The following is a 26,289-nucleotide window of genomic DNA, read 5'->3' as shown; positions in this document are numbered from 1 at the left end:
AGTCTGTACTGCACACAGTTCTTTAGTAAAATAATACATTAATTAAAAGAGAAGACTTCTTCATTCTATTATTATATGAAACCCACAATGATATTTCTTACTTATAAAGACAAAAATGCTTCTGGGTTCATTGCAAATTTTTTTCTGCTCTTTCTTTCTTGCTTTCTTTCTCCCACTCCCTCCCTTAAAATTACGAGTGCCAAGATCTCTTCAGTCAGCTTCAGAAGCAAAAGCCTCTAAAGACCTACGTCTGGGAAAAATATGCTGGTGAGGAAGAAGGGATCTGGAACAGACAGTTGCTTATAGAGAAGCAACATGGAGCTGGTTTTCTACCCTCCCTCGACCCCCCAAAAGCCCAGTGACCTTTGGCCAGTTCTTTCCACAGTGAGCCCACGCCTCAGGTCTAAGGGCAGTTAAGAGGATTACGTGAGATAATTCATTAAAGAGTTGGCTGCACATTGTAAGTATGTATAAGTATTACGATATAATAATATTATTATTATTACTTGTCCTCTTTAAGTAGGTAATATTTGAATGAGACTTGAATTGTTGGGCTCCCCTTCTTCAAAGGTATCAGAAAAAAAAATATAAATGATATTGAAATACGTTGTTTCCCAATTTGCCGATTGTTTCAAGGCATACTCCCCTTTATAGACTAAAGGAGACAAAATTTAAAATGTGACCAAGAGGACACCCGGGTGGCTCAGCGGTTTAGCGCCTGCCTTCAGCCCAGGGCATGATCCTGGAGTCCCGGGATCGAGTCTCAATCGGGCTCCCTGCAGGGAGCCTGCTTCTCCCTCTGCCTGTGTCTCTGCCTTTCTCTGTGTCTCTCATGAATAAATAAATAAAATATTAAAAAAAAATAAAATGTGACCAAGAAAAGCATCCCTGAGATAGCTAATGAAAAGTCTTGTTGAGGGGGCAAGACCCGGAAGATTTTCCCCTGATGTTACTGGGGGAGGTGGTGGGGGGCTGGGGTAGCTAGAATGAAGAGAAATGGATATTTGATAACATATCACGTGGACACATTAACAGTCTAAACTTGATTTAAATCAAGAGACTTTTTTTTTTTCTGTTTTGAATTAACTTTTTCATAGCCCGTTGCATTTCCTCCCAAAGTACAGGAAATACCGACTGACATACCTTCACAGTTTAACTTATTTTATTCTCACTGATTTTTACTGGAAATAAGACAGAGCAGTTTTAAATTGGTTCTTTTCTGGGATTCAGGTCCTCCTCCCCCAGTTCCACATTCTTGCTAGTTTAAAACCATTCAGGAAAGATGTGTGGGAAGCAGTATCGATGGCCACATTTTGCAACTTTCAGAAATTCACATTTACAGGCACATGCACTAATTCTTTTCAAATTTACCTGTGCAGATGTTCTTTGAAAAACCTTTATTTAAGAGAAACCAGTTATGATCAATTTATGTAAATTCAAAATTCAGATATGGCGAACAAAACCACCATTGCTGACTTTTTTTTGGTTTCAAATTTGTCCCGAGGAAATAACTTTAGAACTTTAAAAGCCGCTACACTGAATAAGAAAAAAAAAGGGGGGGGTTTGATAAGCATCCTGATAAATTAATCCATCTCCATCCAGCCCAAATGGCTTTTTATGTTTATCATCTGTCGGTGGGTCTTAGTGCTGTTGAGTAGTGATAATTAAATGAAGGTTGATGCTACAAGATCCAAAGTCTACGTTTCAACAGAGCTTCTGGAGCAAATATCCTATATCAACTCCATCAGAATTCCTCCTGTAGACAGAAGCCTTTCATCCAGACTTGAACGGTCATCTGTTTGGTCCTAAGCCTAACCGCTAGTTCAGACAATTCTGCAAAAACCTGTACAACTAAGTAACACAAATTGCTTTCATTTTTCCAGAATAAATGAAGAAGAGGTCCCTCGGATTCTTTGTGGTTATTAAACACACCCGTTAAAAACCGTTGGTGCCAAAATCACCAAAAAAAAAAAAAAAAAAAACCAGTGAACACACTCAGTACCATATGACTCAAGATGTTAATACATCCACTCCGGTACCGTAAAGACACTTTTTAGAAAAACCGAACCACAGAGCTAAAATTAAACTACTCCCACTAGGCCAATGAGCAGCACAGTCTACATGATCAATAATATGCACTTTCCTGAAAACATTTTAAGGCAGATAAAATCACAGTAAATCACCTCCCTGAACTGAGGCAAGAGAAATAAATCAAAACACGGTTCGGTTTGAAAGGGAAAAGACAACAGCAACAAAAAAGAATCATTGTTCTGGGTGGAGGGTGATAACTGTGGGTGACCGGAGAGGAAGCCGCCCAGAGAACTGAGGAGTCCCACTCTGGACAGCCACAGGGGGTAGGTGCAGCGTGGCTCACCCAGGGCTCGGGTGACAGGTGCTCGGACGCCCCGAAAGGCTCAACCCACAGAACCAGAGGCGCCCAACCAACAAAACACATCCTAAGCCCCAAGAAGTGACCAAAGGACACCAGGAAAACTCACCTTGTAGAAAAACTGTCCTCAGTGGTACTGGCGTGTGACCAGAAACCCCCTCCTCTCGGATCTGCAGAACAACTGTCAACGCCGGCCGTGCGGTCACAAGGCAGGAAGTGACTAGAATGACAAATCATCAGCCACGAAAGAAATAGATTTTGTCTTTATAAGGACATTTTACCTAACTTTTTTTTTTTTTCTTTTCTTTCTTTCTTTTGTGTCTCCTCCCCCACAGGAATCACCTGACAGCACAGGTCAAGCTGAAATTCAGAAGCTCCTTACCACTTCCTCTTTAGAAAGCATTTTTCTGTCTCCTTCCCTTCCTCCTCCAGCTGTGTCGCCCGGGCTCCGGGCTCCTGGAACCTTCCTGATTTCAGATAGCAGGGCGAGGTCGCCCGCCACCCTTCCCCACGTGCCCCCCTGGCTGCACATGCAAGGCCCAGCCTCTGGCCACCGACGGCGAGGCCAAGCACGAGGAGGGGGGCTGGTGCACAGGCCAGGGGGACGCTGGCACACGCACCTGACACGGACTAACAGGGATTTCCTTGGGAAGGCCCCGCCCCGGCCCGAAACCCAACCAGACCTGTCCCCAGTGTCCCCGCACAATGGTCTCATTGGAGCCAACACCACGACGGGGTCTCCTGAGGGGGAAGGGTCTACACAAAGGAAAGCCACTATATTATTCACTCATTCTTTTATTTATAGAACGTCTATGTGCTAAGGATCTCTTTAACCCAATTAGAGATTTCAATTATTCAGGTGCTTCCTATACCGAGCCCAGGTGGAGCACGCGGGCCGCGGCTACCGGTAAATGGGCAGTAACCGCCCTCATGCAGGCTACATTGGGGTTTTGGAGTGCCCGTTTTATAAAATCAGAGAAGGGGGGACGCCTGGGGGGCTCAGCAGTTGAGCATCTGCCTTCAGCTCAGGGTGTGACCCCGGGGTCCTGGGATGGGGTCCCACGTTGGGCCTCCTGCATGGAGCCTGCGTCTCCCTCTGCCTGTCTCTCTCTCTCTCTCTCTCTGTCTCTCATGAATAAATAAAATAATAATAAAATAAAATAATTAAAATAAAATAAAATAAAATAAAATAAAATAAAATAAAATAAAATAAGCAAAGGGAACAAACCCCAGCTCTGCACAAGCTCTGGTCTAGACCCTGGATGCTTGTCCTGACAACAAATTCCCATTTTTGAAAGGAAGTGCTCAAGGGCTCGTGGCCCCACGGGGGCTGTGAAGATGGGTCAGTAATGTTAACTAGACTTTAAGCATAGTCTCCAGATTGTCCCCAAACCATGTGTGGCTCCAGCCGCCAGCTATTGAGGAACCAGGGCCTATGGCTGCACTTCGACCTGATGCTACGTTGACAACGCTGGATCATTCTATCTGCTTCTGTAGTGGCAAGGGCCCGGAACCCCCAGTGAGGCGGGTGCCATGGTTGGGGAGCTGCCCTTGTGCTTCTTTGATTTCTGCCCTAGAAAGTGCCTGCCTCTGACCTCAAATGTTAAACCAAGATATTTCTGATGTATCTACGTCATTGGCCAGTGGGGGTCTGGGGGCTCCTTGGGCAGAGCCACACAGAGGTCATGTTGGAGGAGAGGGTGGATGGAGTCACGGGCCAGAGGTGGTGGAGATTCCGTCCTTTCTAGAAGTGGCTCACCTCCAGAGGACTCTCAGGCGTCTTGTGACTCCCACGGAAGACGGAGAGGGTGAGTCAGACCCTGTTGTCTCCACTGCGTAGCCAGAGTAGTAGCTAGGCAGAGGGGTTTGCAGAGGCGCCTAAGTTCTTTTGGGACCCCCCAAAGAAACCCCACCCGGGCATCACTGGGACAGGGGCGGTCACACCACAGAGGAGCCGAATGTGGGGGGTTTGCACACTGGTGGGAACAGTCACCACCCGCCACTGGTGTCCTGACGGTGTGAGGATGAGAACCTGTGACACGGGAGCTCCCCGGTCGGGCTCGCACCCCGGTTGGCCTGACGACGGGCCCACAGACCCAGCAGTAACATACCACGAAGGGGACAGGGGCTCCTTGTGTTTACCTGGGAGGAGGAGAGGACCAGCATCCCGGGTCTCCGGGCGCCCGGCCGTCGGGGATCCGAGGACCTGCGAGGGACAGTAAGACACACTTGAGCACTGGCTCGACCAGCCTCCCGGGGCCTCTCTGTAGGTACACCCCCTGCTCCGGGGCAGGCCAACTCGTGCGTGGACCGATGCCACCTGCCAGGAGGGGGTGACAGGGCCTGTGGGACACGGAGGCAGGGGCGGGTGTGAGCAGAGCTGACGCGGGAGGACGGTGGAACTCGTGTGGGCGAAGGCGAGCCGTCAGGAGGGCGATTCTGGATGCTTCTAGAAGATCAAAGCCACTGGATAGTGCCACTGTGCCGCCCGGGTGGAAGAGGCTTCTTCTGCGGGGGCCCCAGAGCAGCTCTGGCCTCTCCTCGGCCCCCCACGGGCACCTCGCCCACATCGTGGCCTGCTCCCCATGTCTGAAGCTCCTTAGCTGCCTCGGGGGGCCTCTCTGTAGGTACAACCCCTGCTCTGGGGGGGCTCTACCCAGATACCGGTGGTTGGGGCTGCTTGGGCATCTGGGGGTGGGCAGGAAGCTGACTTTCGGCCCTACTAACATTCTGTTCTCCACAGACCGTGCACCTCTGATGGCTGGCACCCAGGGAGCACCTCCCCCACGCCCCCCCCCCACCAGCCTCCACTGCCTTCCCCGGCCTGTGCTTTGCCATCCCCCCAACCCAGGCTGCTCAGAAGGCCGCGTCCACACCAGCCGGCCCTCTCCTGACCCTGGAGGCTGCTGAGGAGAGCCACACAGACAATCCAAGCTGCTTGGCCTCCACGCTACCTCTGATATCTTTATTCGATTTCATCAGTTCCTGAGAGCAGGGATGACCAGCCTGGGGGCTCCCGCCCTCCGAAGTTAGATGCCTAACTTTGTGTGCGATGGTCTTTCTGGGTTCATGGTATTACATTAGGGAGCTCACAGACCCCCAAAGTTAGATGCTTGTTCCAAACTCCCCTCTTGCCTCAGTCTCCCTGCATCCTTTCTCGGCCCTTATTTACTGAGATGATCCAAGTCATCCGGCCTCCTACACACTCACAAGATCCACCCTTTCCTCCTCGTTCCATCTTTTTTTTTTTTTTTAAGATTTTGCTTATTTATTCATAGAGACACACACAGAGAGAGAGAGAGAGAGAGAGAGAGAGAGAGAGAGAGAGAGAGAGAGGCAGAGACACAAGGCAGGGAGCCCGACATGGGACTCGATCCCAGGTCTTCAGGATCACGCCCTGGGCTGAAGGCAGATGCTAAACCACTGAGCCACCCGGGCTGCAGCCCTCCCTTTTTTTTCTTCCTCGTTCCATCTTTAAAGGCAGAGGTGTTCTGTTTCCTCAAGGCCAATTGTTCCTTTTAATCCTAATCCTTTTATCTTATATTTCCCGAAATACCTTGCTCCATCAATGACTGCATGTTTTTCGTGTGTCTTTAATCTCTTATACTCCTTTCACTTCTCCTTCGTGCACTGTGGGATCGGGACAAGGGAAAAACACCTCCACTTTCGTCCATTGTCACCATATTTTTTTTTAAGGTTTTATTTATTTATTCCTGAGAGACACAGAGAGAGAGGCAGAGACACAGGCAGAGGGAGAAGCAGGCTCCATGCAGGGAGCCCGACGTGAGACTAGATCCTGGGATCCTGGGGTCATGACCTGAACCAAAGGCAGATGCTCAACCACTGAGCCACCCAGGTGCCCCCATTGCCCCCATTTTTGATGGGTAGGGAATGAAACTCAATTAGATGGGCACAATCTCTGCCTTTCTAGAATGCCCTCTGTAGTCAAGGACACAGACAAGCGAAGAGGCAAGACGTACTCAGAACCCTGAGGTGACAAGCAAAGTGCCAGTGGGAACACACAGCACTAACCCAGACTGGTGGTCCGGGAGGCACACAGAAAGAGCAGGGTGGCGTGGTCAAGAGCAAAGGCGGTGGACTACTGGTCTGGTGCCAAACCCCAGCTCTACAGCTCTACTAGTCACGTGACTTTGGGCAAAGCACTTCATTTCTCTGGCCTCAGTTTCCTTATTTAGAAAATGGGAATAAGAATGGCATCTGATTTATACAATTGTATAAATTGTATAAATTTTGAGGGTTAGCATAAGCTGATAGATGTGGAGAACATGGTACAGTGCCTGGCATATAATAAGTGACATAGAAATGTTAACTAGTCTTTTAATATTTATACCAGTCTCTGGACTAAACTCTGCACATACATGATTTCATTTATTCTTCACAATGGCCCTATGAATTAGGTATTATTTTTGTATTTCCTTCTTTTTTTTTTTTTTTTTTAATCGTTTCCAATTCTTCACTACATCTTTGCTATGGAATTCTACACGGCCATCTCTGCTGTGAGACTTTTCGGGCCCTCCCACTAGAGTAGGTTAGGGTGAGTAGGGTAAACCTACCCAGGCTTATTTCATGTAACTTGCTTGGACGAGAGCCCTGGAGTGTCATCGGACCAGACACAAACAGAGGTCTTGACTATGCTTAGGTGATCTGACCCGGCCTCCCGTGTGTCTGACATTTACCCTGAAGAAAACACACCCATGCCCAAGGGGAATGAGGAGATGCTTGAGGCCAATCCAAACCCAACCCACAGTCCAGGCCAAATCTAGCTGACCCACATTCCGAAGCGGAGGCATCCCGGCTGACCCGTAAACCTAGGTTTGTTGTTGTGAAAAAGGTGAGAATCCGGAGTGCTTTCCTATGCAGGGTTCTCACAGAAACATGGGACTGGTCCTGTCCCAACCATTTACAACACTTACCAACCATTTCCCAACTATTTACAACTCTGCTGCTCCCGGCCATCTCCGCTCATCCTTTCTCTGCTCTGTTTTTCTGCAGAGTTAACACCTCCTAGCATGCAATATTTTAACATTAAGTTTATCGTCTTCTCTAAAATGGTAAGCTCAACTTTGGGCAGATGTGTGCTGGTTTTCTTCCCAGCCATATGCTTGGCTCTTGGAGCAGTGCGGGTGCTCAGATAGGGAATGAGTGACATCTTTATTGTCCCTCTGCTTATTAACAAAAAAACAAAGGCGGCCGAGTGAACATATAAATTGTTGTTCAGTATAGTATCTAGCAGTTATAATGAGTGAACTAGATGGCCTAAGCAAGAACACATCTTACAAATATAAGCTTGGAGGAGAGGCAAATGTTGCAGGGTAATACGAACATTTGTACGCACTTTAAACAACTATTATAGTGTGATTTATAGATGTGTGTGTGTGTATTTATAACAAAAATATGTCTAAGGAATTATAAATGCCAATTGAAGAGCATAGTTACGGCAAGTTAGTGGGGCAATGAGATCGAGGAGGGTGGACAGGAGAATTCAAATACATCCATAGCAAAATGTTCAGGTTGGGCAAAAACAAAAAGTTAAAAAAAAAAGTGTTGTATACATGAGTGTCGGTTGTTTTATTCTCTTTTATCATGTTTTAGATATTCTTCATTTAAATTTTAAAGATTTTAATTTCATGATTAGTAATATATTTAACATGGCTTAAAATATAAAAGATGTACTAAGTTATATGGCAAAGATTTTGTCTTCCAACTCTGTCCCCTGGTAACTCAATCCCTCTTCAATGTTAAATAATGGCTTTGTTGAGATATGACCAATGATAAAATGCACCTTTTATAATTGAAATTGTGGGTTTTAGTATACTAACAGGGTTGGGCAACCATCATACTATACAATTCTAGAACATTTTCATCACCCCAGGAAGAAACCCTACATGGACCCATCAGCAGTTATTCCCCATTTATCCTCACTTCTCAAACCCCCAGCCACTTATTTTTTTGTCTCTAGATTTGCCTGTTTTGAACATTTCATATAAATAGAATCATATGATGTGGTCTTTAGTGCCTATCTTCTACTTAGCAGAATCTTGTCAGGGCTCATCTATGTTATAACATGTATCAGTACTTATTCCTTTCTATAGAAAAAGAATATTCCAGCCTATGGAAATACCAGATTTTCTTTATCTACTCATTAGTTGACAGACATTCGAGGGTTGTTTCCACTTTTTTGATATATAAGAATAATGTTGCCTTGAACATCTGCATACAGGTTTTTGTGTAGACATATGCTTTCTTTAATATTTTAATCAAAGCAATACTTGAACACCCTGGGGTCAGGAGCACTGACCTCTCACACTGTTGAAGATCCATGTATAACTTTTGATTTACCCAAAAAGTAACGGCTAATAGCCTACTTAATTAGTAAGCCTTCCTGATAACATAAACAGCTCATTATGTGGTATATGTATTGTATACTGTATTCTTACAATAAAGTAAGCTAGAGAAAAGAGAATGTTATTAAGAAAATCCTAAGACTGAGAAAACATGGTTACAGTACTGTACTCTATTTTTAAAAATCTCTATGTAAGTAGACCCATGCGGTTCAAACCCATGTTGCTCAAGGGCCAACCATACATGGCTTTAGAAGTCAAATGTCACCTCAGGGCTTATGAGGAAACACCAGTCTCCTGTCATACATCTTCTTTACCACCAATTCCTATTCCCCCAAAACAATTATTTTCAACAGTTTGAGCTATTCCTTCTGCTACTCCAGATTTCTAAGATGCTATGCTTATGCTGTGTCTGGATTGTTCAGACTCTGATTGTGTGTGTGTGTGTGTGTGTGTGTGTGTGTGTGTGTGTGTCTTACTTGGGAGATGAAGATTTGCCCCCCACTCCCCCAGGGTGTACACACTAGCTCTCCCATCATCCTGTAAAACAGATTATAACACTTTTGTGAAATCATCATTCTGTTTTCATAATGACTACATAAATATTCATAGCTGAGTTGCGTGGAGCACAATGTTTATATTTCCCTTTTGTATCTTTTTCTTCATTTGCTAGGTTTCTATTTAAATATCACTAACTCCTACCAAACTCTCCAACAGAGCTAAGATAAAATTTGAAAAATCCGAAGATGAATTTGTTTCTCTTTTGATCCTTCTTGGAGAGGTGCCTTCTAAGGTTCTTTCTGCCCAGCTGCCATTGAGAAGCTTCCCTCTGTCATCATACTGGGAATCCCCTTCTTCTAGCTCTGGGTCGGATCTCCTGTTTCTATACCACACACCTTCCATCTTCTTGATCTACTTCCTTATTTTAATAAGGACATCCTCCTCTAAGGACATTCCTGAGAAAGACTGCGTGGGACATAAATTTCTTGAGATGTTTTACATCTGAAAACATGTACAATCTAGCCTTTTTCTTGAAAGTCCACCCTGGAAATCATTCTCTCTCTCAAAATTCTGAAGGAATTGTACCAATGTCTGATACCATCCACACTTAAGGCCCCTTGTGTGCCCTTTTTTTTCCTTTCTGAAAATACTTAAGATTTTTTTTTTTAATGCCTGACATTTCTGAAGTTTTATGATATGCCTTAGACTAGGGATGTTTTCATCCACTGTGCACTTCAGACTCTGCGATTGCTTAATGCAGAAATTCAAATATTCCAGTTCTGGGAAGTTCTCTCTCTCCCTCATTTCCTTTCCTCTGCTTTCTGTGTTCTCTTCCCTTGAGATTAGATTTATTTGGACATTAGGCTACCTCAGCTCTTATTTTTATCTTTTGTCCTTCGATTTTCGATCTCTTGGCCTTTCTAGTCTACTGTCAGGGAGGTATTTCAAATTTTCTTCAAATTTCCATTGAACATTTTATTTCTTCTTCGCCTTCCTCTCCACCTCCTCCTCTACCTCCTTTCTTCTTTTTAATAGCCAAAGGCTCTTTTTCTTTGAATTTTCCTTTTTTTTTTTCTGGATAGCAAGGTAAGGGGTAGGATGAGGTGAGGCCTGTCTTACTGCTCCTTGTATAAGCTTTCTCCCAGTCCTCCTGGTTTCCAGCTCCATCTTGCACAATGACCTTCAAAGGTATGTGATACTTCACAATTCTGTGCTTTGCTGAATCCACAGTATGGTTTGAATTGCTTCTTGTTGGCGTCTCCCATTACAGGCTTGAGGGTCCAGCTCTGTTGTGTGTGCTAAAGTGCTTTCCAGAATCCATCTGTTTGATGGCCTCCAACATTCTGCCCACATCTCTTGTCGACTATTACCTCATTCGATATGGGCTCTCCCACTAGGCTGGGAAGCCCATGAGGCCAAGGGCTGTGCCTGTTCTATTAGCTTTTAAACACTCTGACATTTCAAAAATGTTCATTGAATAAAATGAAGAGGACTCAGCTGACTGGTAGGAGGAAATGGAAAGAAAAGGCAGAAATGTACTTTGACCACAAGGGAATGGCATGTGCTAAAGACCACAGGTGAGAGAAAGCAAGGTCCATCTAGATCCTGAGTGGTACCAAAGTACTCCTGCAAGAGCACAAGAAGATAAGGAATCAGGGCTGGGAGCGAAGAAAGAGAAAAGCCTGGAGAATCCAGCAGAGACCAGATCATGGTAGGTCTTTTAAGCCGTGTTAGGAAGTTTGGTCTTCAACTCTGAAAGCAATGGGGAGTTATTTTAAAACCTGTACTAAGAAAAAAAAAAACAAAACAAAAAACAAACAAAACCTGTACTAGTTTCCTAGGGCAGCTATAACAGAGTACAAACCATGAGCTGGGTGGTTTATATAATAGATATTTATTGTCTCATGGTTCTAAAAGTCTGAAATCAAGGTGCCAGTACAGTTGGTTCCTCCTGAGGGCTGTGAGGGACATCTGTCCCATGTCTCTCCTACTTTCGGGTGGTTTACTGGCAATCTTTTCTCACAAAGGCATCACCCAGATCTTTGTGGTATCAAATTTCCCCTTTTTATAAGGAGACAGTCATATTGGATTAGGACTCACCCTTCTGATCTCATCTTAGTGTCATCATCCACAAATACCCAATATCTAAATAAGGTCACATTCACAAGCACCGGGATTTAGGACTTCCATATCTTTTTGGGAGGACACAATCCATCACAGTGTCCTAACAGAAAGGGACGTAATCAGACCGATATTTTAGGAAAACTCCTCACCTCCAATGAGAAGGAGCAGGGGTAGAAAGGATAAAGATCAGACCACTCCAGAGGCCTTGGCCTTCAGCTCCCTGAAACGTGAGGATAAGCAGTAGTGGGACAAAGAGAGGTGGGCAGATTCCAGGGATGCCTGGTAACCTGGTAAGCAGAAAGGACAAAAGGGAGCTGATTGAATTCAGAGGAAGAAAGAGATTGAATAGAGGAGAAAAATACAGTCAAGGATGACCCCATTTCTTAACTCCCACACTGTCTTTACTGGGCTGCTCATCTCATCCCTGTTCTAAAATTGGGGAAACTGAGTGGGGAACAATTAGAGAGGAAGACAAGCCATAAGAGACTCCTAACTCTGGGAAATAAACAAAGGGCTGCAGAAAGGGAGGAGGATGGGGGGATGGAGTGACTGAGTGACAGGCACTAAGGAGGGCACGTGATGGGATGAGCACTGGGTGTTACACTACGTGTTGGCAAATTGAATTTAAATTAAAAACATAAAATAAAAAAAAAACATAAAATAATAAAATAAAAATAAATTAATAAAACTGTGATCTAACAGATTTTACTTAGTGTTAATGTCCTAAATAGGCAACATTTGATGCTGTTAGCCCTCCTTTCCTTTTTCAAACTCTCTTCTCCAGGAATAATTATTAATACATAATTGCAAAATGAGCAACTCTATATTGAAATCCCGGTAGCACTGAAACATCTAAAACTGAACTCATTCTTCCTCTGACAAATAAGCTGCTGGGCACCCCATCCTTCACTTCCTTAGGTCAGCCAGGAGTGCATCACTGACCCAGGAGAGTCCAGAGCCCTTTTTGACTCTGACTTTTTCCCTTCTTCTTACATGTGGCCAAGGTTGCATCTATTTTTCTCTGATAGTCTTTCCCAATTTTCTGCTTTCTGGGCCTCTACCACCTTATTTAAACCCTTACTACCATACCCCTGCACTTTGGGTCAGCTTCCTGATTCACTACTTCCTACCTCACTGCTCCTTTTTTTTTTTTTTTTTTAAGAGAGAGAGTGCATGAGAATGGGAGAGAGAGGCAGAGGGAGAGAGGGAATCTTAAGCAGACTCTTTGCTGAGTGCAGAGCCCAAGGTGCAACCGCATCTCATGACCCTGAGATCATGAACTGAGCTGAAACCAAGAGTCTGATGCTTAACCGACTGAGCTATCCAAGCACCTTCTCAGTGCTCCTTAATACATCCTGCACATCCCCACCATACTCCTCTTCATCAAGCTACACATTCCTCCTCTCATTCTCCTGCTCATTAATCACCTGAGATTACTCATCACTTCTAGGATAACGTGCAAATGCTGCCTCAGTCCATTTTTCTAGCTTCATACTAACAGCATATGCCCTCTGGTGCTCTTGAGCTGGTCTGTTAACCGTGGGACAAGCCTGGCACATATCTCAAATGTCTATCAGATATGAGCTCTCTCCCTGCCTGCTCGTCCGCTCCCCATTTTATAAATTGGAATCATTCTCTGAGAACCAAGAACAAGACTGGCTACGTAATTTGTGGGCCCTAGGGAAAAATGAAAACGTGGGGCTCCATGTTCAAAAATGATTAAGAACTTTTAGATGCTGACAAGAGAACCAAGAGCCAAGTATGGAGCCCTTCAGAGCAGAAAGCCCTGTGTGGCATGGGTCACATGTCCACAAGGCAGGCCCTGCTCAGGGATCCTTCCTTGACAACCAGTTTATTTTTCATTCTTCTTCTGACACCTATAGTATGGTCTGTAAGTCATTCTTGACATTTATTGCATGCTACCTTTCTTTGTCCACTAATCTCTATGTCTACATGTCTGTATGTGTTTGTAGCATTTTTATTCATTCATCAGGCTATTACTAGAACCATACTATGTGCCAGGCCCTTGGAAAACAAAACCAGAAGAGTCCTCTCATACACTCGAGGATTTCACAATCTGGATGGTTACTAAACATCCTAACAATTATAATGCCGTGCAATAAACACTGTGTGAGAGATGCCCCAGGGTACCAGTGATGTGGAGGTGGGGCTGCAGGCAGGAAGGCCTCTTAGTAGATGTACAGCTGAGTCTCCAAAAATGTGTAGAGGCTGGCCAGGCAAAGCAGAGGAAAGTGCAATGAAGGACATTACAGACAGATGGACTAGCATATGCAAACAGTGTGGGAATGTGATGCGCCTGCACCCAACTGAAATGTCAGCTTTTGGGGTATAGGAACTGCACCCTCTCCTAGCACTTCATGCAATTCATTGCTAATAGTACAAATTCAATAAATATTTGATTAGTTGAGAAGGCAAATTGATTCCATAAACAATGTGGGATTTAAAAGTTAAGCCTTTCTAATTACAAAAGTAATTAGAAATTTCAAGTATGTATCTAAAATTCACGAAGCATGAGGGGTCTTCCGGAGAATTTACATATACAGCTGCCATAAAAAAGCTGATTTTACATCTGTTTAATGTTGAGTTTACTACCCCTTCCTGATCACAGCGCAACGAAAGCTAATTATGGCTATCACTGCCAGGTAGAGTATAAAAGGAAGAGGGCTGTTCCTAGTTGCAAATTTTATTTTCATAAAATATCAAGTGCATAAAAATGTTATCCCTGCAATATTTTTAAGTATTAAAAAGTTGAATCTAGCAAATAGTGCAAGCTATGACCACTTCAAAAGTAGAGAATTTGCATAACATTAGTTTGTAACAACTCCCTAGATATTCACTGGCATTAACAGAGTCATTAAAGGAAATGCAGGCTAAAATGAATGTATACCACTTACCTTCAGCTTCCTGCTGGAAAGGCAATATTTCCTTTTGTAAACAGATCTGCTGCTGCTTTTGTAAACAGATCTGCTGCTGCTGCTGAGATCGTGTTTGACCTGCTTCCAAGCCCCCAAGAACACATATACAAAGTTTTTAAAATAAGCATATAAAAATAATAACAGAAAAAGAGTGTGTGAGTCAAGTATTAGACTGGGAAGTCATGAGCCTTTGAACAATGCAAAAATAAACAAAAATGAAAAAGGTAATAAGAAAAATATTTGAGGAGCACGGTGCACAGGAAAAGCAAAACACCTGAAACTCAAAATTTTAGAGACAAACCCTGATCCCCGAGTATGTCACCGACCTTGAGCCAGGCATTTCCCCTTTACTCGGCTGAACTTACGTGTAAACTGGAGACAATACCACCTATGTCATGTCACAGGGCTACTCTGAAGAGTAAACGAGTAAATAGACTAACACAGCTAACACGATGGTCCTAGCTAGTGCCAAATTCTAGTGGAATCTGAATTTACAAGTTGTGATCTATATAAAATACCTAAATATGTCAAGTCAGTTTCATCCATTGATTCAATCAATCTTTTTGGATGACAATTCACCTGGGATTTCTTTGGCACCTACCCGTGCCCTATGCTGAGGGCCTTAACACATCGCATGTAACACTTCCAGCCACCCCTTGATGTAAGTGGGTATTTATTCCATTTTAAGGTAAGGAAACTGAGGCCCACAGGAAAAGTTTTTGTTTTTACTGTGTCTCTGCAGCTGCAATATGAAAATCTTTCTGGTCAAGTTCTTCATTCCTTAAATAGAAATATGAATCAGCTGCTAATTCTCTGCATAGTCGGCCAAAACACAGCCAGCGTCTCTTCGGTGAATTCATATGACACAGTTTCCTTATTTCAGTCACCCCTTTATGAAGCAAGTATTTACTATGTTGTAGGAAGAGTTTATTGTGCATAAGACACAAAACAAAGGTACAGAGAATCACAGGAAACGTATGCAGTAGACAGTAAGACCATGGAATAGGCTCTATCAGAGTAGTCTGGTGGCAGACAAATGGAATGGGGCGGGCAGCGACCAGAAAGAAGGAGAAGGCTTAGGAGGCCATGGCTACCAGGAAGGTTTGAGGCAACAGCTGCCAGCCTGGCAGACGCAAGAGACACACACAAGACTGTTTCTGAGCCTATGTGCAGAGGATGAACGGGAAAAATGAGTCAAGGATGACTTTGGGGTCAAGCAGCTAAGGAATTCAGGGAAGAGGGATGTTCTAGGCAGAATTTTAGGAAGACAAGGAGCAAATCCACAGGATCACAATGACATACAGGCAACACTGCAAATGCTCAGGAGAGCGCACCAGTGCAAAAGGCAAGCTATGTGATGGAGCTGTGGGGCGAGGTCAAGGCCAAAGACAGATCTGAGCTTCATCAGAGATCATTAAAACTATGAGTCACGGTCAACTCTCCAGGAGGAAGTAGTTAGAAGCAAACGAGCAGTTCAAGGACTGACCTCTAACATCACGAGGGGAAAGAAAGAAGAAAGGCCAATTTGATCAATTTTTCAGCATGTAATGGAATATACTTAAATGATATTAGATTTCAGATTATTTTAGGCCATATTAGATAATAAAGGACCATATTTTATTCTTGTTTTTCTGTCCCAGTAAAGGTTAAGTATCAATAAAGGAGAAGGCATATGCACTTTAGGTTCCAACCATTTTGAGAAGAATCCTATTCAGGGAAAGGAAATGGCTCAAAATGAAGTCTCTTGGACCAAACAGAGATATGAATAGTACATTTCCATTTACAACAATGTGTAAGATCTGCTTCCATCGGTGAGACCCTGGAAGTGCCCCCCCCAAAAAATCTCAAAACTTGTTTCTGCCTGCAACAATCACAATGTCCAAATTAATCCACTATTTTCCTCTTTCATCCTGCTTTTTGGAAGACGTTGAGAATACAGCGGTGGATAAAACAGACCATTCTCAGTTCCTATTGAGTTCATAGCCTAACTCCTGACAATTTGCATCCTGCCTTTCTTGCTTCCTATCCAAGGTAAACAGGATTGAACCTCAGTGACATTTAATTAACTTGCTTTTCTTATTGTCCTTTGGCTACGAACTTTTTACAGATGTAGGCTGAGCACTTGCTAACCAGCAGACGGAGGTCTTCTTTTAGATGAATTATATAGTAGCCAGAAAATGTGACAGATATGTGCTCAAGTGGTCCCACGTTTTAACCTGAGTAATTGGGTGGTTCCGGCTACCTCTCCAGTGGGCTGTATCAGCTGTCTACACTGTGAGGGGTTCGGCCTTCAAAGGCCGCTTAGTCTCTGACAAACTCCAATCAGAAGAATGAGAACATGGGAAGGAGAAGGATCCTTCGTTATCTCATCTCCTCTCCCCTTTTCCTTTCCTGTTTAACTCAAGAGAAATGAAGCATAAATGAAAGATAAACAAAAAATATATTTTTAAATTAAGAATAATAGTTAAAAAAAAACAAACAAACAAGCCCCAGAATGAGTGAAGGGTGAACTCTCCAAAATTGCTGTTGGTAGTAGATTTACTGAAGCTAATGAATATATTCAGGAAAACAAAGCTTGAGAATAAGGATGTCAACTCTGCCCACCCTCGTAGGTGGCAGTAATGGGCACACAGGGTTGTTTTCATGTCTAAGTCATTTCCATGCCTGTGGTTTGAGTCAATCTCAAACACCTACGGGGACCAGGTGGGTAACTAACCTGCGTGACATGGGCTGAGTATGAGTAGCAGATATGGACACATGCTAGAAAATAGAAGTCTTGTCCATAGGTAGTAGCAGAAGGAATGCCAACTGGATGGCTCAAGAAAAACCAGAAATCTGGATTTTTATGTGAAATCATCTGATTTAAAAAATATTGTCAGGACACCTGGATGGCTCAGTGGTTGAGCATCTGCCTTAGGCTCAGAGCATGATCCTGGAGACCCAGGATTGAGTCCCACATCAGGCTCCCGGCATGGAGCCTGCTTCTCCTTCTGCCTGTGTCTCTGCCTCTCTCTCTCTCTCTGTGTCTCTCATGAATAAATAAATAAAATCTTTAAAAATAAAAATATTGTCAATGAATTAAAAAATTGTCACTAACTTATAATCTCTGGTCTAAGGCAGGTTTGGTGTGTTTGTACAGAAATATGGAATCCATGGCAGATTGATAAACAAACAGTATTAACCTTAATAAACATTATATAACCAGCGCAAAGGACTCAAGAATGTTGAAACAACCTGATGGGGAGGCACACGGTGATAATGGAAGTGAAAAGAGAGACAATTAAAAGACCTAATAGTAAAAGAAAAAAAAAAGACCTAATAGTGGTGAGAAAATAATGACTATTACTGTACATACGGGATAAATGGCTTGACAGTAAAAATGATACTGAAAGGTTGGTAATGAATCATGCAAGGTGTTGACATGAACGTGACCTACCTTAGCATCGCTGTTGGCATTGTAATCAGCTGGAGACAAGGGGACAATCTTTGATGTGGTAAATACTGGATGCCTAACATTAATCTGAAGAAGCCTGGGAATCTGAGTAATTAATATACCCTGGAAAATTGCTGCCAAAAGTTGTTGCAAGGCCCAGGACCATTCCATTGGTTCAAAGCCTATTATTGCACTAAAATCTGAAGTTCTAGTGCAGGTTCATGCTTCATGCATCCATCCATTCATTCTTCAACAAATACTTATTGAGCACTTACCATGTGTCAGGTATAATCAGAGGCATGCGAGATACAGTCGTGCATGAATCAGACAAAAGTTCCTGACCTGTTGTAGAGCACATCCTACCCAGGAGATGCAGACAATATACAAGATAACAAAGTGTACAATATATTAGAAAGTGATAAGTCTTAGGAAGAAAAAAAATGAAACCACGGAGGGGGAACAGAAGTGTGTGTGTGCATAGTATGTGTGAGTCCTTTAGGCAGAGAAGGGCGATATGGGCTTGAAATTCTCAATCAGGCCATCGGGCAACGTCTTACTGAGAAAGGGACATTTGAGTTGAAACATGAAAGAAGTGGGTGCTGAGGGTGAGGAGTGGAAGCAGAGTAAGCCCTACAGATTCTGGGCTAAGATTCAAGGCAGAAGGAACAAGGGCAAAGGTCCTGAGGGGAAGGTGCACCTGCCGTTTGCAAGGCCAATGTGATGAGACAGAGATGGAGAGGTAAAGTAGCAGCAGATGAGGTCAGAAGGGCCTGATCTCATGGGGGGTCGACTCCTATCCTAAGTGGTCTAAGAAATCACTGCAGGGGAGGAAATCTCCTGATTAAACCAAAGGAGAGAAAGCTGGGGGCAGTAAGACCAGGGGGAGGCTGTTGCAATAATCTCTGAGAGACAGGGTGGCTTGGACTAAGGTCTTAGCAGTGGAGATGACAAGAAGTCATCTGATTCTGGGTGTGTTTTGACAGTATTTGCTGACAGATTCTTTGCGGCACATGAAAAAGTGAAGAGTCAATAGCCTGAGCCATGGGAAGTCTGCATTAACCAGTGTGGAAAGACTGGACAGGAGCAGCCTGGGGTGGGTGGAGGGTGGAAGGTGAATTGTACGAGCTCCGTTTTAGCCCTGTTAGGGACCCAGTTAGGAGATTTCAGGGGGTCAGTGGCCTGCCGTGTCTGGAGGCCCACGCTGTAGGGTTAGGTTTGAGGTCAGCAGCATGCGGATGGTTTTTAAAGCCGTGCGATTGGATGAGACCACCCAGAGAACCAATACGGAGAAAGGAGAGAAGAGATCCAAGCTCTGAGCTTTGAGGCACTCCAACATACCTGGGTAGGCAAATGAAGAGGGTCCAGCAGGTTGTACTAAGAAGGAACTCTCAGAGGGATAGGAAATAAAGCAGGTGCCTGGGATGACCTAGAGGCCTAGTCAAGAGATCGCAAGCTGGGAAGAGGGATCAGTCCCTGAAACGCTGCTGCTAGTCCTAAGATAAGGGTAGAGAACTGACCACTGAAGCACAGAGGCCATCAGTAACCACGTAAGGACAGTTTGGGGCAGAGGTGGGGCCAAAGTCCCGCTGGACTCCTTCCTCAAAAGAATGGGAGGGAAGAAACTGGAGACGGCGACGATAAATTTCAAGAGATTTATTACAAAGGAAGAAAAGAAATGTAGTGGAAGCTGGCTCAAGGGAGCTGGCTCAAAAAAAAAATCTTTTTTAAAGATTTTATTTATTTATGAGAGCGAGAGAGCGAGAGAGCACAGAGGGAGAGGGACAAGCAGCCTCTGCGCTGAGCATGGACCCTGACATGGGGCTGGATCTCAGGACCCTGAACTCATGACCTGAACCAAAACCAAGAGTCAGACACTTAACCGACTGGGCCACCCAGGTGCCCCTCATGTGTCATTTTTAAAATGGGAGAAATAACAGTAAGTTTCTATGATTCTGGAATTTCCTACCAGAGAGAGAGGGAAAAACTGTGCCTGGTGGGTCAGTTGATCATGAGCTGCCTTCAGCTCAGGTCATGATCTCAGGATCCTGGATGTTAACATCTAATACAACCACAGTACAAGTGGCAACAACAGGAAGTTAGCATTGATCCACCACTATTAACTAAACTACAGACATTTTTCAAATTTAGCATATTGTCCTATTAATGTTCTTTTTCCGGACTAAGAACCCATCCACGATCCCATATTCCATTTAGGTGTGATGTCCCCTTCATCTCCTGAACCCGGGATACTTCCTCTGTCTTTCAACACCTCAACACTTTGGAAAAAGTTAGTCATAGAATGTCCCATCCCTTGTTTGGGCTTGTCTGTCTCCTCACCCTTTAAATCAGGTCTAGGGACACCTGGGGGACTCAGTGGTTGAGCATCTGCCTTTGGCTCAGATTGTGGTCCTGGAGTCCCACATCGGGCTCCCTGCATGGGGCCTGCTCCTCCTTCTGCCTGTGTGTCTGCCTCTCTCTGTGTCTCTCAATAAATAAATTAAAATAATTTTTTTTAAAGTATGAATTCCTTTGGGGATCCCTGGGTGGCTCAGCAGTTTGGGGCCTGCCTTCAGCCCAGGGCGTGATCCTGGAGTCCCAGGACCAAGTCCCACGTTGGGCTCCCTGCATCGAGCCTGCTTCTCCCTCTGCCTGTGTCTCTGCCTCTCTCTCTCTCTGTCTCTCATGAATAAATAAATTTTAAAATCTTTTTTAAAAAAACAAATAAACCAGATTTGTATTTTTGGGCAGTAATACCTCATAAGCGACAGGTCCTTTTTGATGCATCATATCACGGAGCACCTGATGTCCACCACGGTCCTCCACTGTGAAGCTACAGTCTTATTCCCCTTTGTAATGAATAATTAGGTGGTCGTGAACTCAAAATACAAGCATTCTGCATGGCTTTTCTCCCACCCTGCTCATCTCCACCGGCGCAGGTACCGAGTAGGTGGAGAACTGATTTAATATTTTGGTCTATCGAGTCAGTACCTTAGCTAAGGTATAACCTAAAACCGTTGCCAATATCATCGAAGAGAAAGCTTAACTGCTTCAGCAGATTTTCAATGTAGACCAAGACAATCAATTATAGAAGAGGATGCTTGATGATCTCAAAGGAGAAAAACAGCCCCGATTTTAATCACTGATTAATTTATCCCGGTCTTTTGTGGAAATCCTTCTGTGTTCCTCTGGAAAATGCTTAAATCAAATCCTGTCCCTCTTGACCTACAGACAAGTGTACCTGAAAACAGTCTTCTGAAATATAAGCTGTATGTGCAAATCTAGAGCCCGGAGTGATGATATTGGGAGATGGGGCCTTTGGGAGGTGATTGGGTCATGAGGGTGGAGCCCCCATGAGAGAGATTAGTGCTCTTCTGAAAGGGGGCCCAGCGAGCTCCCTTGCTCCTTCTACTTTCCTGGCCAGGATGTGGATTTTCTGGTTTCAATATTATGCAGGGTGTTTTGTTTCAGTTCTCTGCCTGCTGCAGACTAGAGAGCTCTCTCCCACTTCCCAGGTAGACGGTACAACCCCAATGCCTCGCCCCTGAAAGCCCATGTCCAAATCGAATACCTCTGTGGAACCACCATGGCTTCACCCTCAGCTGACTTCCCTGCAGTGAGTTATTTTTCTTTCCAACACCAGGATTTCCCTTTCTGTCCATCATCTCAGCTACGTATTTCATCTGACATCTCTATTTGGGATGGGTAGGAGGCTGTCCACCTCCGCACTGGCAGCCACCTAAACTGGGATTCCTAGCATCGATTTCTAACCAATTCAACTACACGTGCTCACGTATAAAATAACTTTGTGACTGTTCATATAATACACCTATGTAGGCATGCACACAATACACGTATAAATATGTGTTTTATGACTGTTCGTACCATATACGTATGGATATATAAGGTACCTGTATATGGATGTATTTTTTTAAGAGCACAAGTCCCATTTTAGTGTAATTTAGCAACAAAGTCCCTGTTACATACAATTATAATAATAATGGTCATGGTGTGACATTTCCTTTATACTATTAGGTTCTGAATTGCTGTTGAGAAAAAAATAAAAAGTTGACATTTCCTGAGCATTTACTCCAGGCTCCGTGTTAAAGCACTTCGAGGACATTCTTGTTTAATTTTCACAGCTCTTTATGGGGTAGGTGCTATACTGTCCCAATTTTACAGATGTAGCTATTAAGGCTTAAAGGGTCGAGTAATTTGACCAAAATTCATACAGCTCGTAAATGGTGGGGCCTGTACTCAAACCATGTCTGTTTGGCTTTAGGGCCCAAATATGTAACCACTTGACCTCTCATCTTAAACAGCCAAGTTAGGCAAACTGGGTATAGTAGATGTCCATAATATACAAAAATCCCTTAAAAATCATTAGGACGGAACAATAAACACTACAATGTAAAAATAAGCAAGAGACTAGGTTAAGTTATTTATAATAGATTATACTTGGTAATAAACAGAGAAATAAGATGTTTAAACTCATTAATAATCAAACACAAATTAAAATAAGATGTTATTTTCTACCTGTAAGAATAACTAAGATTAAAAAGTGATTAATTCTCAGGACAAATTAGCTCCCATGGAGGGAAATAAACACGCACAGCAGGTGGACCTTAAACCAGGATTTCTAGAAGACAAATAGGGGATATTTTATCAAAAAGCTTTAAAATGCTTATGCCAGGGGTGCCTGGGTAGCTCAGCTCAGGTCAGGATCTCGGGGTCTCGGGATCAAGCCCCGTGTCTGGCTCCGCACACTCACTGGGGAGGCTGTTTGTTTCTCTCCCTCTCCCTCTGCCCTCCCCCAGGCCCGACTCATGATCTCTTTGTCTCAAATAAATAAACCTTTTAGAAAGATCATAAAATAAATAAAATAAAAAGCTTACGTCACATGGAAAAAAGTTCTCATATTTTTGAAAGAAACAATAAGGTTATGAAGTAGCAATGAAACATTATTTTTAAATTAAAATACATATATGTGTACATATGTATATTTGTATGTATATAATTTTTTAAAAAATAAATATGTTATATCAACATATTGACAATTGTTATGCCTTTATGAAAAGGATTGCAGGGAATTTTTGGGTTTTTTGTTTATATGTATAATTGATTTTCCTACAACACACATGTATTAGTTTCAGACCCCTAATTCAGTATTTCTTAAAAATACTCGGGCAAATTGAAAATGCAAGGTTCTGAGCCTGTACGGTCAAAGGCTGGATTGGAAAGATAAAGTGGGTCTATAAATAAGGTCCCATAGGATGTCTAAGATAAAATAAATGAAAAAAACTAAGTCACCAAATAATATGGACAATGTAATCTCGTTACTTAAAAATTATATATAATTATATATTATAAATGATTTAATATGTGAATTTGTAAATATTTATTATATATTATATATTAATTAATTATATAGTAATTGCATTATATGATAAATATAGTGGTTTGGGGAGAAGATAGGAAAGACATTTACTGGGATGCCTGAGTGGCTCAGCAGTTGAGCATCTGCCTTCAGCTCAGGGTGAGATCCTGGGATCCAGGACTGGATCCCGCATTGGGCTCCCTGCAAGGAGCTTGCTTCTCCCTCTGCCTGTGTCTGCCTCTCTCTCATGAATGAATAAATAGATCTTTAAAAAAAGAAAAAGAAAAGACATTTACTTTCTATACTTTTCTATTACTTTTTCCAATAAATATTAATTACTTTGATATTAAAATCCTCAATTAAAAATAAGGAAGTTGAAGGAAAAGCTGATCGAAATCCATAAAGCAAACTTTTTTTTTTTTACATTCGATTATGGAAAAACCAAACTCAGTGTTAACACCAAGCTTAACAGATATTATTTTTTTAAGATTTTATTTATTTATTCCTGAGAGACACAGAGAGAGAGAGGCAGAGACACAGGCAGAGGGAGAAGCAGGCTCCATGCAGGGAGCCTGAAGTGGGACTCGATCCCAGGACCCTAGCTAGGGTCAAGACCTGAGCCGAAGGCAGATGCTCAACCACTGAACCACCCAGACGTCCCTAGATATTATTAAATAGCAAATAAAATTAGTCTAGTACTCAAAAGTCAAATATATTTATAGGCATTTTTACTCCAAGACTGGTCCATGTGGGAAACGTCCAGATATTCAATAATTATTTAGCCACACCTAACGGTTATTGATCAATGACTGCTCATGAATGGAAATTCATGAATGGAGACAGGATCTTGATCCTATTTCTCATTAGGGCTCTGTGACCTGGTACCAACTTCCTGTGCTTGACCATGACTCTACCCAGTGTTGGTCCCTTGTATTTCAGATGAGTGCTATGTGGCACCTGGAAGAAAGGTGCCTGCCAGATGGATCTAGGGACCCCGTGCTGTCCTGGGGGACCTCAGCCAGCCCAGGCTGCCGAGGGACAGACATTCTTGGGAATGGGCCCATCCTTCTCCTCCCTGCCCCTGACACTCCCGTCCTCCCCTTGCCCTACTCCTGCCCTCTGCCCCTTGGTGGCCTTGCTGGGCCTGAGTCCTCTGACACAGTGGATGCTCCTGGCCTCTTGGCCACAAGTCGCCCATGACGGGGATGCTGAACCACTGCTGCCCTTCTCCAGCCTTGGGGGCCTGAGTACGCTGCACCTGGACCTCCTGACACCCCTGGAGGCCTCCGGCTCGTCCCTCAGGTTCCTGAGGCCCAGGGTGGCCTCACTTCCCATTCCCACCCAACCCCAGGGGGCATGCAGAGGTATCTTGTTGGTATGGGAGGCACCGGCCTCCCCTTTTGGGGTCAGGTGCCTCCCTGTCCCACTGTGTGCCAGGCAGACTGACTTGGCAGGGCCAAGAGTTACCTTTGCCCGGTTGCGAGCCCAGGACTGAGCGATGGCGGGGGGCTGAGCCAGCCACGTGGTGCTTGGCCGTCCAAGGGCTACCATTTTGCCCATTGCCCCTACGTGTGTGCTATGGTTCCCTTACTTGTTCTTACGAGAAAGGTGTCTGTTTGTCTTTGTGCGGATGTTTCAAAGGGACAGAGGTCATTCGCGAGAGGTCTGGGGAGGTACAGGCCTTCCTCCCATTTCAGCAAGAGCCCTTCCCGTATCCTCCAGCCAGCCCATGTCAACAACTCATGGAAAAGTCTGGCCTCTTAAAATCCACACGTCCACTAACTGTACGACGTCCTGACAGCATTTGAGGCTCCAACACGTCTTCGCCTTATGGAAAACACTTCATTTCCAAAATGAGGACCCGTATAGAATAAGAATAAGAATAAGAATAAGGACCCGTAAGTGAGGTGCCTTAAGAATGATACGTATTAGGAAACACTCAGGGCCAAGTCTAGGCCTCAGGTGTGGATCTGAAAAGCACACTGCTCCAATTCATCGCAGAGGCTCATTTTACAGTAGATTAGCAAAACCGGCCTTTCTGGTTCCTAACCCCATAATCTCTGCTAAGCAAACGGTGGCAAACCAGGATCCACCTGCAGCCACTGCGGCCCATCACTTCGGCTCCTCACTGACCCCACTCGTGCCATCTCTTCACCACTGGGGACACCACGTGTCCCACGGCTACGTACTTAGAATAACCAGACTGAGGGTGCAGGATGAGATGCCCTTTCTCCTCCCAAGCAGGATCACTTGGGCAAAGTGATACACCAAGTGACAAATCCACTGGAAGCAATCCTTTTTTAATGCCACGACTCCGGGTTCGGGAAATGGGGGTCAAGGAAGAAGGGAATGTTCCAGTTTCCTTAGCTTCTGCCAAAAGGAGTGGTGACCCGAGGGACCTTCTTATGGGTCTGATTCTGGGTAGGTTGGTAAGTGAAGGGGTGCATGGGGGTCCTGAGCACAAGGAAGGGACCCCCACCAGCAACGGCGTGCAAGTTTCCATGGCTTAGAGCAAGGCACCATCCAACGAGAAGCAGGAGCACAGGCTGTCTCAGCTTGTTTGGTGGTTTGCATGCAAATTGCTTGTAGTTAAGAACTTTTTCTTTAGGGGCACCCGGGTGGCCGCTGAGCATCTGCCTTGGGCTCAGGTCACGATCCTGGGTTCCCAGGATTGAGCCCTGCAAGAGGCTCCCCGGGGGGAGCCTGCTTCTCCCTCTGCCCATGTCTCTATGTCTCTGCCTAGGTCTCTGCCCCTCTCTTTGTGTCTCTCCTGAACAAATAAATACAATCTTAAAAAAAAGAAAAAAAGAAAAAAAGAAAAAACAAGCTTCTTTAAAGCAAGCCTTACGCAGAGCCATGTTAATACGTCAAACAGATCAAAGTGTCGGTGTCCTGCCTGGATCTGCAGGGGAGGGAAGAGTAAAGGACCACAACCTGTCTTGCCCGTAGCTCACAAACAGAGCCGCACACCGCGTGCCTCGTTCCCTTGGAGGGTATCACTACACCTGGCACCACCGACGGAAGAAATGAAGCAACTGTCCCCGTGCCACCAAGGCAGGCCATGACCTGGGACAGGCCGAGGAGGAGCTAAGAAGGGGCAGCCAGGGATTTGAACCCATGTCTGGAACTTCCTCATTTCGACCCTCATCAAGTCTCTGACATCAAAACAC

At 44.3% G+C, this 26,289-nt stretch overlaps 1 protein-coding gene across 3 annotated transcripts in view; it reads right to left on the bottom strand.

The window, feature by feature from the left end:
• LCP1 (lymphocyte cytosolic protein 1) overlaps positions 1-26,289 on the bottom strand; it is a 105,831-nt gene that overhangs the window by 50,750 nt on the left and 28,792 nt on the right. For 2 of the 3 annotated variants that reach the window (XM_025478281.3, XM_035704564.2), the window contains exons 2-3: positions 4,532-4,595; positions 2,499-2,609 (exon numbers count right to left, since the gene is read on the bottom strand). The gene's annotated coding sequence lies outside the window, so the exon portion shown is untranslated. Of the gene's footprint in view, positions 1-2,498; positions 2,610-2,771; positions 2,892-4,531; positions 4,596-26,289 lie in introns of those variants that run through there. The other variant, XM_035704563.2, reaches the window with a different exon arrangement.

The sequence above is a fragment of the Canis lupus genome, chromosome 22 (assembly GCF_003254725.2).
Source record: "Canis lupus dingo isolate Sandy chromosome 22, ASM325472v2, whole genome shotgun sequence".
Lineage (NCBI taxonomy): Eukaryota > Metazoa > Chordata > Mammalia > Carnivora > Canidae > Canis > Canis lupus.
The sequence above is the reverse complement of the archived record's forward strand: the minus strand, read 5'-3'. Positions and strand labels throughout refer to the sequence as shown.